This window comes from Podarcis vaucheri (assembly GCF_965113315.1).
Source record: "Podarcis vaucheri genome assembly, chromosome: 1".
Lineage (NCBI taxonomy): Eukaryota > Metazoa > Chordata > Lepidosauria > Squamata > Lacertidae > Podarcis > Podarcis vaucheri.
Window position 1 is genome coordinate 54,114,067 of NC_138759.1, and position 17,492 is coordinate 54,131,558.

The 17,492-nt window shown below is 40.6% G+C and overlaps 1 long non-coding RNA gene across 1 annotated transcript; it reads left to right on the forward strand.

The window, feature by feature from the left end:
* Positions 1–532: 532 nt before the first annotated feature.
* Positions 533–1,635, forward strand: LOC309543047. The gene is made up of 2 exons (XR_014224494.1): positions 533–1,280; positions 1,343–1,635. It is a non-coding gene; the product is annotated as an uncharacterized lncRNA (long non-coding RNA).
* Positions 1,636–17,492: the final 15,857 nt, after the last annotated feature.

Sequence of the window (17,492 nt, forward strand, 5' to 3'; positions counted from 1 at the left end):
TCCAATTCTCCTTTGCAACTGCCACTTCTGCTTTGTATTAAAAAAACAAACAACCACAATCCTGTCAGGTGAATTATACAATAGACCATCATATGTTCTGATATGGGGATTTCATGACTTGAATTCCTGTACCCACTTTACTGTACAAAAGGCAGAAGACCCTGATTTAGAATGAAGACTCTGTTTTGGGGGTGGGGAGTAGGGGGGCAGTTAATCCTTTGCCAAATCTGAATCACTAGCATTGTGATGGGAAGCAATTTAAAGGGGGAGGGGATTGGACTCAAGAGCAACGAGTCAGACTTCTCCCCATGCCCCATGCCTCATGCCTCAAAATGGGCTCTTCTCTCACAAGTGCTTTTTGAAAAATAAAGATATGTATGCCATTCTGGTTGCTGAATTCCCATGTTACATTGAGGCCAAAATTTTCCCTCCCTCCTTGCTCCCCATGTAAACCAAAAAGTGAGAATTTTACAGTGTGATAGTGTGATAGGAATTTTATGGTCTTAGATATATGGTAATTTCCAGAGGAAGGACTGGTTATCCAGCGCGCACCAGGCAGTTTGCCAGGAGGAATAACCAGTCTTCCATCGGTCCCAGGGTCTGGAAATAACTGGAGTTTCAGCGGGGCTAACCAGAGGAAGCAAAGCTTGATCAGGCCGGCCTTAAACAACCAGTCAAGAGATCCCGGGATCACCAGGACAGCGCTTGCGAAGTGAGTATGAGTAGGAAAAATGGGTAGTGGGGTGGGATTCTGCAAACCACAGCAAATCTATACTTCTCAAATCCTTACTTCTTTCCTCACTTTAACTCTTGAAAAAATTGCCTTATACTCCTTTCTGTCCCCTCGATCTCAACACCAGCCTTAGCCCTTCGGAGTATGCCCAGGCAAAGGTTGTGTGTGATTTCTTCCACTTAATTCTGTATGCCAACCTATTCCTTCGGAGTTTTGCCCAGAAAGGTTGTGCAATTTCTTCTGCACTGAAAACTAACTCCCAGCGCAGCCGCACCTCTGCCATGGCGATCTTTGTTAGAAATGACCTGTGAACAGAGAACGCAAGGGCGCTGAATTCCTTTCCATCTTTCATATTCCAGAGTCTCAATCTGGCATTGCAAGTGTGCAAGCGTTCAGTAGGGACTCTGAGTTAGATTGTAAAAGGCAGGGAGGTTGCTGTGGGTTGTAGAATAGAGATTAAGTGAGGTATCCCCAGGTTTTTCCCCTCGGAGATTTGTCCAGGTATCCCCAGGTTTTTCCCCTCGGAGTTTTGTCCAGGTATCCCCAGGTTTTTCCCCTCGGAGATTTGTCCAGGTATCCCCAGGTTTTTCCCCTCGGAGATTTGTCCAGGTATCCCCAAGTTTTTCCCCCTCGGAGTTTTGTCCAGGTTTCCGCTTTTCCGGACCCTTCAGAGTTTTGCCCAGGTCCAAACCCCTTTTAATTGAAAATGGGTGCACCTCAGTCAAAAGAAAAATAGTCCTCAGACCCCTGGCGTGAAAGAAGCCCAATTGGTGCTTACTTCCCACCTGGACTCTGACAGTCCCCTTTAATTTGTGTTTAAGAAACGTTTTTCCTGTGTTTAAATTGTACTTAGGTAACATCCAGCAGCTGCTTATCTTAAATGTGCCATCTAAAATAAAAATGCAAGCTTGCTCCAAGTTCTAAATCTAAGGAAGCCATGTTGAAGCCTTATCAATCTTAAACAAGACAAAAATTGAGAATGAAGTGTGCAAATGTTTGTTATTTGAAAGAGGCTCTAAAAGGGAGTTTTTCTCCCAAGTGGTAAAATCCTGTATACGTGCTACTTGTGTTCTGAAAGGAGGATTACCCCACCTCCTTCCTCTAGTTTCAGTGTGGAGGGCGATTTTAAGTCTAATGGTAAATGATGTTGTGTTGTAACTTTTGAGTTTGTGACTACACCTGTGTTCCAGTCTATCTTGGAATGTGAAGTTAACCTAATGTTTCTGCTGCAAAAGCCTAGTTGAGCCAACTGCTCTCTCAAGCTAAAATGCAGTGTATGTATTTCATTAAGCATATGCCTATGAAAGTATGGTGTTCCTTCTAAGAAAAATATCTGAGTCCAGTTTTAACTTTGATTTGGTTGGACAGAAGAGTTATTGTAAGGCTCCTGATATCAGTCTCTATAAGACTTCCTGGCCTCTTTTCTTAGAAAATGCCCCCCCCTTGTTTCATTCTGTCTCTTTCAGGTTTTTTTTCCTTCTTTCCTTCTTCTTACTTCTGTGCCAAGTAAATTTACTCCCGAGTAAGCTTCCTTTAAAGGAAACTGCAAAGGGTGGGGCATAGATTACGCTTACTATTCCTCTGCATGTTCAGGAAAAATGTCACTTTTGTATTCCTTTCAAATCAAATCTATGGCTGTTTTAATTATTTGTGAGTGGTTATATCAATTGAATTAACTTTGCTTTATAAAAGATCCTCTCCCTCTCTTAGGAAAAAACTGTTCAATTCAATCTTCCTTTAAAAATCATTTCTCTATCTCAAGATCTGCTAAAACGGTTCTGTATGGAATTGGGTACTTTTATTTTCCTCTTCCTTAGTACATGATAGGCGCATGGTTTGTGATAGGCGCATGGCTTGTGATCTCTTCCCCAGCTGTGTCTGTGTACATAAGTATGTGTGTGTTTCTGGTAGTACAAATCTTGCTATGAACCCTGTATTTTAGGGTTGGACTAGATGACCCCAGGTCCCTTTCAACTTTCCCAATTTGTAGCTGATGTGTTGAAATTCAGCCCAGATTTGCTCGTGATGTTTGAAGCAGAACTGGTGATATCAGGCATTTAAGTGATTACAGTGTTTATCATTTTGTCTATTATTTACAAAAATCAGACTTAAAAGTCTACTTAAAGTTTAAGCACATACAAATGAATAATCAAGTAGAATTAGCCTTGACCATCCATCCTGTAAATAAAGGGCAGTAAAATTTGTCTGCAAATGGTAAGGCTGAAATGACTGAGAATGTTAAAAAAATCCTATGAATTCTGACTGGCCATTTTTACTCATAAATAAGAGAGCGGTTGATTGTTCCGCGAATGACCAGATAAAATGACCAATAATGATAGTCCTTTCCTGTACATAAAGGAAGCACTCCTTTTGCTTGGGCTGATTGGTGAATACTTAAATTGCTGAGTTTCTCTTTTTTGTTTTAAAATCTAACCCTATTTTTAAAATCTACTCCTTACCTTTCCCTTCCTTATTCTAATTGAGCCAAAAGATGCAACATTTTCAATGGTATAAAAGGTTTGCTGAGACATGAACTCTGCACATGCACAGAGGCTAGATCAGCTTACCAAAAAAAAAAGAGAGAGCGAGAGAAAGGAGGGGGGAGAGAAGGTTTGGAGAGCGTGAAACCTATCCAAATTTCCTTATGTAAATGTGTTTTGCTCCAGGGGCTACTTAAGACAAAAGGTTCGCCTCCCAATGGAATTTAAATTTTATAACAGTTTATTTTTGGTGTGTGTGTGTGTATGCCTATACATTTTAGGAACAGCATTTCCTGACAGACCTCTCACATGAAATAATTTTCCCTTTCAACAGGATATGGGAACCTAACAGTGTCCTTTCTTTTCTCCCACAGCACAAATGATAATGAGGGGATGCAAACAGTGATTTAAATACTCTATAAAAAGTAATTGCATTTGTAGTTCTTTTCTTCCTTCTTCCCTTAAAGCCAAACAACAACTTTCTTTCTGTTCTGTGAAACAAGTCTGAATCCCTGCTGTATTAGTGACTTCCATCTCTTTGTGGCTTTGACACTTTAAGTTACAAATAATCTGTTTTCATTTATTTAATCAGCTTTTCCATGATGTCTATGAAATTAATCAAAGCACAATCAAACATTGTTTGTGGAATGGTATTTGTTTACCTTTTTGCCTGAGCATTTCTTATTAACCCTGTCATTTTGGCTAGTGCAAGGTACTTGCACAACTTTAAATTGCCATTCATTTTTTCTTGGTATTAACTCATTTCCCAGTATTCCGCTATTAACATTACAGCTGATGTCACATCAAGAAACACTTTTATTTTCATTTGGGATGTTAGAATGCCAAAACAGATTACTTCAGGTTACTTATTGTGTGCCTTAGCATTTATTTATTTTTGGTTCCTCATAGCTCATTTTGTGTGTGTGTGTTTTACTTTGGGGACATGTTCATCACATGTTGAAAGTCAGTTTCATGAAGTTCTTTTATCAGGTAGCACATGGTGAATTTTAAGTTTTTCCCCATTGTGTCCCCATTTTTTCAGTCCAGTAGTAATCTGTGCGGTTTTTTATAATATCTTTGTATTATTTAATAATAATTCTTTTCTAAATCTGATGTCTTTGTGTCAAGTCTGTTTTCATCTGACTGGTAATCTAATTTTTTTGCTTTCTTTTTATTTTTTAATCTTTGTATTTTTTACAGTTGTCTTTCTATACATGTGGAGTAATTTTTATTAAGTGAAGGAAAGCAAACAAACTTAGCAGATAATAACAGTAATTATGTGGAAATGTGATAATAATATTGAAATAAATAAAATGCTTAATGTACTAAGATTTTTTATTATCTGCAGCTTCCCTCGGAAAACTCAAGGACATCCTTTTTGCCTTTTGCCCCTTCCTTGTCTAACTGTGTGTTTAAGTCCCCAAAACCCTGCCCCCTTACAGGATATCACTTCTACAGATGTGCAATGATGAAAAGCAGCAACAACCCCTCAACTCAGTTCTTCGCCATCACAAGACCTGCAACACCAGAGTTTTCAAAGTGCCCACAGCTATCTCTTTCAAAGGCTATAGACTGAGGGGGGAGTGGGGCTGACAAAGGGGGGAGGAGTTTAATTACAAAAGGACATTTTTCTCACTTTTGAAACTCAAGCCATGTGCTCCAGGATTCAAAAGATACATACGTAAAAGATCACAATTGTGTCAAGATATGCAACAGATATTTAATTATTTTGTTTTGTATTGTGTGTTATTATGTAAGAATGTTGAAATGTGTCTGACAGTGTGATTTCCACAAAGGGGGGCAATTTTTTGTGTGTAACTGTTTTTATGTTTAATGTCTTATTGCTTACACACCAATGGAGAATTCTCATGCATTTTATACTTTCTAATAGCTCACACTATTGTGTAGTCCAATGTTTAGATCAATTTATAACCACATTGTTCCACCTGGCACTCTGCCAACTTTCCCTATCCATTTTAATGTGTGTTAAACCTCGTTTTGCCAATGACAAACTTCTGGATCCATAAAGTACCAGGTACATGAAGGTGGATATGCTTTGGTTTAGCAGGAATGATCCCTTATAGAGTTAAATTGACTTATTTGGACAAAGTGCCCTTTTAAGAATGGTTTTCTTTTAACAGATTGGTTTGAAGAGTTGAGAACCATGGGGCAAGATAAATTCAAATTGGACTCAGTTTGAATTGGGCAAGTGTATCCAGGCTGCAATTAGCTTTTTGGTCCTTTAAGTGCAAGTGAGCAACTTCCCATGAGTGCGAGACCACAGCCTATAATAAAATCCCATAGCTAAAGGCCAAGGCGAAGACCTCTCCCTCACGAGATGCCCAAACCTGTGCCAGCTATGGTGAATGCCAGGCAACATGGTTAATTGAAAGCCCTGAGGGGATTCAACAGACAGGATGTGTTGCTGTAGCACTATGTCAGTGTGAGACCACAGAAGAGCTAGCTTGACACCTGAGAAACACACAAAAATGGCGAAGGGCAAAACACCAACTACATTTTTCAGTCATTAGTGGACCTTCCTGCTAGGTGTAAAGCATAGAACACTATTGAGTAAATGGTCTCTCCCAAAGTGTTAGAATGCCACAAGTAATTTAGTAGCAAAACGCAACATGTGTTATTTTTATATGATATATTTATACAAAGACATCCATTGACAACATACGATGTTATTATTTGTGGGGCAAAAATTTTTAAGAAAAATTCTAGCCCCAAAGGGGGGAATAATGTGATAGGAATTTTATGGTCTTAGATATATGGTAATGTTCATAACTGCACATACATAGATCAACACAGGAAAGCCAACCTGGAACCATTTTGATTCCTAAACTGAGCAAATGTTTCTCTGCATGGTAAAAATGGAAAAGCCTCCCCATTGTCTCTTCCTCACAAATCCTGTCTCAAAGATATGAATAAGGTGTGAGCCTGTGACCTGGCCCAGGAAATAAGTATTTTACCACTACAAAAGAATGGCCAGGCTCCCCAGAAATCCAATCAAGCAACTTGCCAGACAGGAGATAAACTGTGACAGGAGAAAAACAACATTTAAATTTCTGTGATGTAGGTGGGATGTATCTGAGGGGTGGTCTTAGGTTACACCCCTTCTGTGATGTATGCATAATGTTTCTGGGGGTGGTCTTGATCTAGAAAATGGGAATTTCAAAAGTCTTTATAAGGCCTTGCAGGCCATTGTTCTGGGTCCTCTTCCTCTCCTGCATGTGAGGGGAGTACCCTGTTGCAACAGATCAATAAAGATCAAGCTTACTAGCTGCTTTGCTTCTCAATATTCTCTGGTTGGCCTCTGTTATTTTCTCCTACCAATAGGGAACCTATGTAAGGACTCTATATGGGCTCTTGGATACCCCATAAGGGAAAAGGGCATATTTTTATTTACAACAATAGGAATAATGTGATAGGAATTTTATGGTCTTAGGTATATGGTAATGTTCATAACCGCACATACATAGATCACCACAGGAAGACCAACCTGGAACCATTTTGATTCCTAAACTGACCAAATGTTTTCTCTGCAAGGTCAAACTGGAAAAGTCTCCCCATTGTCTCTTTCCTCACAAATCCTGTCTTAAGGACACATTTAAGATATGAATAAGGTGTGAGCCTGTGACCTGGCCCAGGAAATGGCCAGGCTCCCCAGGCAATCCAATCAAGTAACTTGGCAGACAGGAGATAAACTGTGACAGGAGAAAAACAACATGCAAATGTTCTGTTTTAGACCGCCTTTTCTGGGATGTATCTGAGGGGTGGTCTTAGGTTACACCCCTTCTGTGATGTATGTATAATGTTTCTGGGGGTGGTCTTGATCTAGAGGATGGAAATTTCAAAAGGCTTTATAAGCCCTTGCACAGCATTTTTGTGGGTCCTCCTCCTTTCCTGCGAGTGAGGGGAGCACCCTGTTTCAACAGATCAATAAAGATCCAGCTTACTAGCTGTTTTACTTCTCAATATTCTCTGGTTGGCCTCTGTTATTTTCTCCTACCAATAGGGAACCTATGTAAGGACTCTATATGGGCTCTTGGATACCCCATAAGGGAAAAGGGCATATTTTTATTTACAACAACAGCTGCAGTATGAAGATTCCAGACTGATAATCTGGTAACACAGAGAGTTTGTGGCAATCCTGAGCTGTTTTGCTTTTCCCCTGCCAGGTCCTTCCTCCTTTCTTGCCTGCTTCCCCCCCCTCATATCGATTATTTATGTTCCATAGAGCTGCTAGGCAAAATGTATTAATAAGGCGCTCTCATGGCAGGGGGTCAGGTTATCACTGTGGAGCCATACTGTGCCACATTATTATACTTTTTTTAAAAAACCGGACGTTGAATCCCCTTATGACTCCTGCTCTATAAACAAACCAACATAGTGGACATAAATCTTTCGCTGGCATGAACAGTAAGGCACACTTGAATGAACACATTCACGTCTCTCTGCTGCATTGTTCTAGCAATAGTGAACCTACACCTCAAATTAAAGCAAATGTATTTCTAGGGGAGTGTAAAGCACAGCAGGCAAGCCCAGTGACATTAAAGGAAAACATTTAGAACACAGCAGCAGCAAAAACACTTTCTGTTGAAACTAAAAGCGGGTCAGCATCACAAGGCAGACTCTTATTTCTCTTTATTACAGTAATATTATCAGCCCGTGTAAATGCCATCCTAGGAAAACAAGAAATGGACCCATAACTTTGGCAATATTTCTTCTTTAGACCATAACCAAGAGTGACTGAGAGTTCTTCAAAAGAGGCTATGTTGGTCTGGGGTTTTTTCAAATATCCTTTCTTATCTTGATTGATTTTCTAATGTTCTACTCCTAATGCTCTATCAGCTCTGCTGGAAGGAGACAGTCTGTGGTTTTAACCAAAAGTTTATAATTAAGAACAATTTGCATGCCAGACATTAAGGAGTGTCTAAGCTACTTTTGGTTCTGCCAGGAGCATGGCCATTTCTCAGTGTCAGACATAAATTAGATAAGAGAAACCTCTTCAAAGGTATCATCACATGTCTGTCACGATGGTAGTAGAGTGGGGAATCTCAGTCTAAATAAACCTTTTTTGTCACAATTACCGGTAGCCCAGCAAGTATGTACACTTCAAAGGCACAGTCCATCCAGAGTTGAACTGTTTTAACTCTTGTGTAATTCAGTGGGAGTGATAAAGCTCATGCCGATGTATTCTCCTTTGAAACCAGTGGATTGATTTGGGGGAGATGAAGTCGGGTGGAATGCTTGTGCTCAGTCCCAGCTACACAACTTTTAAATTTATAATTCGATATAGGAAATTACCTAGGGTTTAAAAATGTTTCTAAATAATAGATTCCAGTAGAAGTGGCTTCGGGAGGGCAGGGCACCCCCCCGAACCTCCTTTTTTTTAAAAAAAAATCCCTTTGAATAACTCTAGCCTATCGGAGTCCCTGAGAAATGGATCGAAAGTTCCACAACATTAGAACTATGAAGCCCTTGAACCTGCTCAGGGCCGTCTTTAGCATATGAGCTGCCGGGGTGCAAAGATCCACCCAGCGCCCCCAAATTTTGTCTGGCCGCCCCCAAATAGCTGCTTTTGTTTCCTGACTCATCGGGAATATTTGACGCTACGGAGTAACAGAGCGACGGATGAGAGGGGTGGGGACTTTCGCTCCATTGCTTTTCACTGCCGCCAATACGTTTGGCGCCCCCCAGAATTTGGCGCCCAGGTGCACCGCACCCTTTGCATCCCAGGGTAAAGACAGATCTGAACCTGCAGGCTTCTCTTGTGCACTGGTGGTTCAGTTCTGGCTACATAACCATGGGCATGGGAAGACTCAAATCACAATTAGCATTCATAGAGGAGGATGCTTTTTAATATCTGTATTGACAACAGACAGAAGGCAGGCTGTTTCTAAACTGCAGTGCAGGGAAAACAGCTTCCATATTGCTCCTCAGGCTGCAATTTATCAGCAGGAAACTAATAATGAATTAATGATTCTAAGAATGGTAGATATTCAGCATTCTTCAAGGATGGATCAACATAAGCTTATTTTGGCAGCAGCAGCAGTTGTTTTTTTTTTTTTTACATTATAAACCTGCCGTGTGCAACCAACTTTTGTTAGTGACGAGCGTTGCTTGTCTTCAACAATAATGGCATTCAGCTGATGGCTCGTGCTGGAGACATACTGCAACGAGTCCCATATGATGGTGTGATCATTATCTTAAAAACAATTCCTCCCCACAACATTGGACAACTATGAAATGCTTTGTCCTAGCACAATCATGCTCTCTGAGACCAGCACACTTGATTGCCTTAAGTCCTTTCCCCATGGCTAAGATCCTCCTGCAATGCTTACTCATAAGTCCCATTTATCACAGGTTCCCAGCAATGTTAATTAAAAGTTTTCCCCTTGTAGATTTGACCCATTTTATTGCTTCCTAATGAGGGAAGCCTACTGATTTCCTCTTGTAATAGCCTTTCTTAATTGCCCCAGTGACAGTTTCTAGTTCAGGCACTGGGTTATTAGTTTCTTCTTTTCTTCCATTAATAAAAAGTTTTTTATTTCTCCCTGTGAATGCTGTTTAGAAATCATAATTAGTCCAGAATACAGCTGTGAAACTGTTGAAAGGTACAGACAGGAAGGAAGGAAAGCAGAACAAAGAACTTTAATGGTTCCTCTAGTTCCTTTTAGGGCACAATTCAAGGTGCTAGACTTGACCTAGGCAGGAAGAAGAAGAAGAAGAAGAAGAAGAAGAAGAAGAAGAAGAAGAGGAGGAGGAGGAGGAAGAATTTGGACCTGATATCTCCTTTCCCTTCCTCCCCCACAACAAACACTCTGTAAGGTGAGTGAGGCTGAGAGACTTCAGAGAAGTGTGACTAGCCCAAGGTCACCCAGCAGCTGCATGTGGAGGAGCGGGGAAGCGAACCCGGTTCACCAGATTACAAGTCCACTGTTCTTAACCACTACACCACGCTGGCCCAGACACTCCCATATGAAATAGGCTGGTTCTGCAGAGGCTTGGCTTTGGAAGCGTCCAACCTGTGAAATGACAGGGCCTTCCTTGTGGTGGTATCTCATCTTTGGGGCTCCTTCTCCACATCTGCCTGTCACTTTCTCTTACAAATTTTCAAAGTCAGTTTAAAATATTATTGTTTATTCAGTTATTTGGGGCTTAAACTGCTTCTGTTTTTATTTATCGTGTGAACCACCCTAAGATCATTGGATGGAGGGCGGTGTATAAACTTAATTAATATTTATTATTTAAGCTGACAGTTGAAGCTGAATTGTTTCTAATATACTTGGTGTTTAAATTTATTTAATTGTGTTCTTTATTGTACATTCATATATTTTAAGCTACTTGAGAAATCTTGGTTGGTAGGAAGAATATGAATATTTTAAATGCATATACACATGCTGTAAGGATGTGCTTGTTTAACCAGTGCCCTGGGGGAACTGAGTATGCTCTCCAGACTATTCTCTTCAATATGCCAATTCTGACACAAAGAGCCCAATATGAAAAGGTTATCTTGGACGTAGTAGGTATAAAATTGAAACTTACCTGGGAGTAAGCTCCTCTGAATTCAATGAGACTTAATTTTGAATATTCTGGTATAAGATTGTACTGTCTGTAATTTGAACTGTTTTGTATTGTGTTTTATGCATCTTGTCATTGTTTCTTTTAAGCCACTTTGTGTTTATGTTATACAGAAAAGAGGGGTATAAGTTGTATAAATAAAGAAAGGACTGGTTCATGTGGGGGCAGAAAGACTAGCACAAATAGGAGAAGAAAAATCTCAGTTTCTAGAGCTGAGATGCATGGGGGGGCGGGAAATACTTCTTTTCTTTTCTTTGAAAGACCAAGATATTAACCACAAGAAAGACATATCTTGTAATTATATTACAAAATATAAAAGAGTTAGAAAGTCAGCCAGGACTTATTTTTTAGATTATCCTTCCTTCCTGGAAGTTCTTAATTATTAATTTGCATCACCTCTCAATTGCAACCCATAGTCCCCGCAAGGAACCCATTTTAATTTCCTGCTGGTTGTCTCCTTGACTACCTGACTTCACTGTCTTTTTTTAGGGCCCCTGAGTAATATCCTTTTATGTTATTCAGACAAACAGCTGATAACATGTCCTGATGGCACTTGACACTCCCATCTGTTTTTGGACTAGTTTAAATTAACCTAATGAGCCCATTGTTGATTCCCAGAGATCCTTCTAACTCCTATAGAAGGTCATATCCTGGTTGCCAGATGGCATGTTTTAAGTTATGAAAATTGATTCTTGAAAAGAAAGGAACAGACCTTATATTGTATGGCCAGTAAAGGCTGGTCCATGAGGGTGAATGGGGCATTGCCTCACTAACTTTACCTGCCCTCAGCCCTCACCTGTCTGCCTTCTTGTTTACAACCAGTCCCAGGGGTGGCACTGCCTGCAGGTTCCTCCTCCTTGGTCTCGGTGTTGCCCTTGTTGAAACCATCAGGGAAGAGGCTTCCAATGGGCACCAGCCATCTGAAGTAGGCTGCAGCAAAAAGATAAGATGAGAAAGCCAGGGGTGGTCATGTATTGCTTTTATATCCAGTTGTCAGTGCTTGAGGCCACCCTAGTTCTGCTACAAGAGACCTACCCGGTACATTAGAGGTGAGAAACCTCAGGCCTCCAGACCTTTCTGTCTCATCCTCCGGACTCTCTCACCTCCAGGCCATGACCATCAACAGCCCCCTTCTGTGTTCTCCTCAAGGGCCTGGGCCCAACTGGAATGTGCCCTTGAACTGTGATCCTGCTTCTTGTTGACCAGGAAGGAGAATGCAGAGATGTGTGTGGATGCAGTACCAGATTTACGTCTAAGTTAAACAAGCTATAGCTTAGGGCCCCCACTCTCTTGGGGGCCCCAAAAAAAATTAAAGGGGAAAAAACCTGGATGTACATTTCCAAAATTAAAAAAACCAAATAAAATAAAACCTGCATACAGCAACAGTGTTTTGTGTTGTGTAGGCTCCTATGATGTAAGTAATGGGCCCCACCTGCTAGCCTGCTCCCTAAAATATCACTGGTTTGCTCATTTCTATATATAGGGTGCCCATAAATTACTATATAGCATATATTCAACACAAAAAAACAGCGACAATTTGTTGTTGACAAAGGACATCTGGACATATAAAGGGCCCCATTACCTTCAGTGGCTTAGGGCCTCATCAAACCTAAACCTGACCCTGTGTGTATGAGTAGATAAGCTCTGGTTCCTAGAAAGGGGAGATTTACAGCTTGTAGTGTGATGAGCGCCCTTGAAGAAGAGAGATGGCAGCTGTGGATTGATGAGGAACTCCCCACATCTTGCCTGCAGGGCTAATGCCCTATAATTCTGTTGAACAGGTATAAAAGGTCTCCCCTGGGGTTCAGCCTGTGTGTGTGTGTGTGTGTGTGTGTGTGTGTGTGTGTGTGTGTGTTAAACCAGCTTTCCAGGTTGGTGGTTTCTTGTACCTTGCCATACTTGAGTGGGAAGTAAAACTGCTGTTTTATTGATCAAGACTGGCCTCAACTATTGGTTATGTTGAGTACAGGGAATCGGCCAGCAATGAATGTTGGGTAGGTATTTTGCCCACAGCATAGTGATGTGTGTATGTGAATCCTGTGGCTTTTGTGTAATTGTAATGTAGCTAATTGCACAAAGGTAAAAATCACATTTGTTGCTCAGACTTCTTTTGCTTTTGGTTCTATCCATTTTTGCCTCTGAATATGCTTGGCTATTTTAATAATGCAGTTTCCTGGGGCAGATGTTTAACTAACCAGCCTATAATTAGCAGGGTTGCCCCTAGATCCCCCCCCTTTTTTACAGTTGCTGGTACACTGGGCACTTTCCAGTACTCAGGTACAGAGGCTGATCTGAGGGACAAATTATATATTTTTGTTGGAAGATCAACAGTTTCACATTTGAGTTCTTTCAGAACTCTCAGGTGGGCACCATCTGGAGCTAGCAATTTGTCAGTTTTTATTTTGGTCTATCAGGCCTGGAACTGTATGAAATTTGTTTACTTAAATGCCTCACATAAACCCTGGTGGAAATTGCCCTGGATTACATGCAGAGGACAATTTCCTTCTTGTTTGGTCTGTATTTGAATTTGACCTCTGTTGGGTTCTTTTCTAGTTTCTTTTGATGCAATGTCTCTGGGGATTTCCTGCAGTTTGTGAGAGATTTTAAAATTAACTAGGGCAAATAAAACCTTTCAGCTCAGCAGAAGAGAAGCTTGTGAAACTATTAAAATTAAATTATTCCTCTCGCATATTTTATTTTCCCTTCTGAAAATATTTTCATGGTGGCCTATCATTGATTGTGCTTCTTTTTTTTAAGATCTCTGACCTCATAGTCAACAATCCTATACAAAATTACCTCAGAATAAGTCTCATTGACCTCATTGGGATTTCGTTCGTGAGGAGATGTGGATATGATTGTGTTGCTGTTGCTCTTCTGTGTACTCTGTTAAAACAGAGGGGCCTATTGGAATAGTTCCTCTTGGTCTTGGATTATCAAACACATTTCATTTGACAGAACATGCCCAGAGACACCAAGAGGCCAGATGCAGAAAGCCCTTTATTTATCCTAATGGGACTGAAAACAAGTTTAGTAGAGTGGCAAAATATACAAGCAGCTCAACATGCTGGAAAATATGGGAGCTGGCAAAGAGAATTTTTTCATCATTAAAAAATTATAACAGCACTAACAGAATTATTTATGACTCAGAAAGGCAGCGTGGATGATTTTTATTTTTTTAAGTCTCTTGACTGCCCGTGTTTTGTGAGAGGGATTCAAGCAGATACTGGAACTTTAGGTTCATGTAATTAAAGTGGGTTAAAGTACTCCACTGCCTTGGCACAACAAATCCTCTTAACGGGAGGAAACAGACATTTTGCAGTTAGGAAAGTGGTGAACAAACACACTGAAAAGTATGGGATGACTGAACAATTAATAAGAAGTCATGCAAACACCATGCAAGCAAATGTGGAAGAAATCTCATTCTATTATAACCTTGCCACAAGCAAATCAGAATGGATGCTTAATAAAGTCTGGATATAGTCTAAATATAGTCTAACCTCTGCTTAAGCTTTGGGAAACCAAATCAGGATGGATGCTCAATAAGCAGGTCATCTAAAGGTGAGCTGAATCTTCACGACATTCTGTTTTGCATGGAAAGACAAAATAGTATCAGATACAACATTTTAGCAGCTCTACCATGAGCCACCAAAAATTGATGAAGGAATTGCTAGTGTACTACCATTTAAGAAGGATTTTGACAAGCTGGAATGTGTGCAGAGGAGGGCAACCAAGATGATCAAGTGTCTGCAAACAAACCTTATGAGAAACAGTTGAAGGAGCTGGGTATGTTTCGCCTTGAAAAGAGGAGATGTGATAGCCATCTTCAAGTATCTCAAGAGCTGACACATGGAAGAGGGAGCATGCTTGTTTTCACCTGCTCTTGTACAGCAGTCTCCAAACTTTGGGCTAAGGGAACCTAACAGCAAAAATTGACATTTTTTATGTGCTAGACACATCTAGGGATGGAAGAGGAATACAATTCTATTTTCATTTAAAGACAACCCTACCTAACGGAAACTCAGCCATCCTTTGGAATTTTCACTTCTTCAAATTTTGCAATGCAGTTCTCCAGACAAATATCAAGTACAAAAGTGCATATACAGTACATACATACATACACACACACACATATAAACAAAATGTGCATAAAATGCATATATTAGTAAAAAAATTACAAAAGTGCATTATATTATGGGGAATTGCTTTGCAAAAATGTGTACATTAGGAAAAATGCATTGAAAAATGTGTGTATTAGGAGAAATCTTCACTAAGATGCTGGTGAAGTTTCACTTTTTTTAAAAAAAATGAGAACGAAACTTAAGAATGGAAAAATAAGGAACTGAGAGAAAACAAAATTGACAGATGTATTCCTCTCTCATCACATCCCTGCAGGAAGACTACCTTCTTCAGTCACTGATGCTGTAATACAGTGGTGCCTCGCAAGACGAAAAGAATCCGTTCTGTGATTCTCTTCGTCTAGCGGTTTTTTCGTCTTGTGAAGCAAGCCCATTGGCGGATTAGCGGATTAGCGCTATTAGCGCTATTAGCGGCTTTTAGCGGCTTATCTGCTGATCGGATCCGCTGATAAGCGGCTTAGCGGCTTAGAAAAAGGGGGGTGGAAAGGAAAAAAACCAGCAGGAACTCGCAAGACATTGTCGTCTTGCGAAGCAAGCCCATAGGAAATTCGTTTTGCGAAGCACCTCCAAAACGGAAAACTCTTTCGTCTAGCGAGTTTTCCGTCTTGCGAGGCATTCGTCTTGCGGGGCACCACTGTACTTCCTGCTCTGAGACTTGCACATCTGCTACAACATGATTAAGGGCTCATCCAGACTTCCTTTTGTGCCACGTTTCTGGGCACTGGCCACACATTAAAGCACTGTGTCTGAGTACTTTTTTTAAAAAAAATATTTTGCCATGGTGCTTTCTCCCCCCCAACCCCCCCCCACTGAATTGCTGTTTGTTCCAATTCAGTACTAAAGAGTGAGATTTTGCAGGGAAATTGCCATGACAAAAAAGGGAAAAAAGAAAAGCACTCGAACGCAGCACTTTAAAGTGTGGACTTGGGCCCAGAAAGTGCAGGGTAAATATGGATGTGTTTCAACCCATTATTCTGCAGTCACCTCATTATCATGATCTAGATAAGCATATTCAGAGCATGCTATCTATTTTGCCTACTAAACCAGCTCTGCAGATTTCCGCCCCCCCCCCCGGCATTTTCCTTCAGCCATCACAAGAGAAGTGCATCATAATAAACATTCAACTATATTGCTTGGTTGACAGGTCATTCTGTAACAGGCTAAGTAATTTCCTTTGGGTTTTGAGGTATTATTTTTAGTGCCTTGTTGGATGGCAATATTCAAGTTTGTTGACAACTGCTATTTCCTGAGGTTGGAGAGGTTTTGGGTTGCTTTCTGGGTAAGTACTGTCCTCAGAAAACATTTCAGGATTCTACAAAGGGATCTTTGAATGCTAGCAGCTACTTTTGTAGCTTGGGTGTATATTAGCTGCCCAGCTATTTTGATTCAGCTATTAAACTGATGAGAGTAGAACCTTAGCTATGGAAAAGTTTAAATGAGAAGTTTTATTTCTGTTGGATTCCCCCGTTCCCAGTGGATTAAAAATGACAGCAACTCACATTAAGCAAAGCCAAATGAAGAGGTAAGGCGGAGTGTCCTTTCTCTTAGGAAGCTCTGGGTTTCTTCTGCATCACTTGTTCCTTGCAAGGAATGTTGGCAGTTTTCTCTGAGGGGAAAATTCACTTTATAAGCTCTTTCAGGCAATCTGGTTTCCCTTGCATAATGCATCCTCTGCAAAAATAAATAAATAAATAAATTGTAGAATATGAAAAAATGACTATTCATATGGTTATCCAGGGCAGGGTAGGGAGGATATTCTAATCCAAGAAATATAACAATGATCTTAATTAATACATTACTGCCTGACATTAAATGCCAACTGAGCTTTTTCTGCTTATTATGTTGATGATGCTCATATGTGCAGAGAAGCATCTTAAGGCATGGGGGGGGGGGGGGAGAGACATCCCATACCAATCTTCCTCTCTCGCATCAGGGTTATACGTTTCTCCGTTGGCAAATTGCTTTCTATGTCTGGCTGTGGTGTGGAGAAGGAGGTGGGGGGGGGGGAGGAGAGAGGCTAACTCCAAGGTCTGTGAAAGTGCTTGAAAGGTTGTGTTAGATGAAATCTTCTAGGGCCTCTGGACAGCAGGGAAAAGGACAAAGTGGCCTATCAACTTGAAAATGAAAGAAGCTAATATGGCAAAAAGCAGGCATTGGTGTGTGTGTGTGTGTGTGTGTGTGTGTGTGTGTATATATATATATATATATATATATATATATATATATATATATATGATGCAGGCAAAGTGTTTACTCCAGCTGTGTTTAAAAGAAAATGTGATAAAGCAACACCATGGTGGTGTGAGCCATGGTGGTGGGTCCCTGTAGACATACTGTTCAGTATAGTCACTGACAGACACTAGTAATTTTGTGAAGTCAATGCCTATATCACAGCCCAAACTCCCCTTACTGAAAATGAGAGAACTTTGTTCTTTCAAACTCTTTTCCAGCCGAAACAGGAGAGGCCTGGGAGCTTTGCATGTGGGGCCTGTGCTCCCAGTTCTGTGATTCTATTGCCAGGAACAGCCAAATACATTTTGCTGCCTGAGGTGA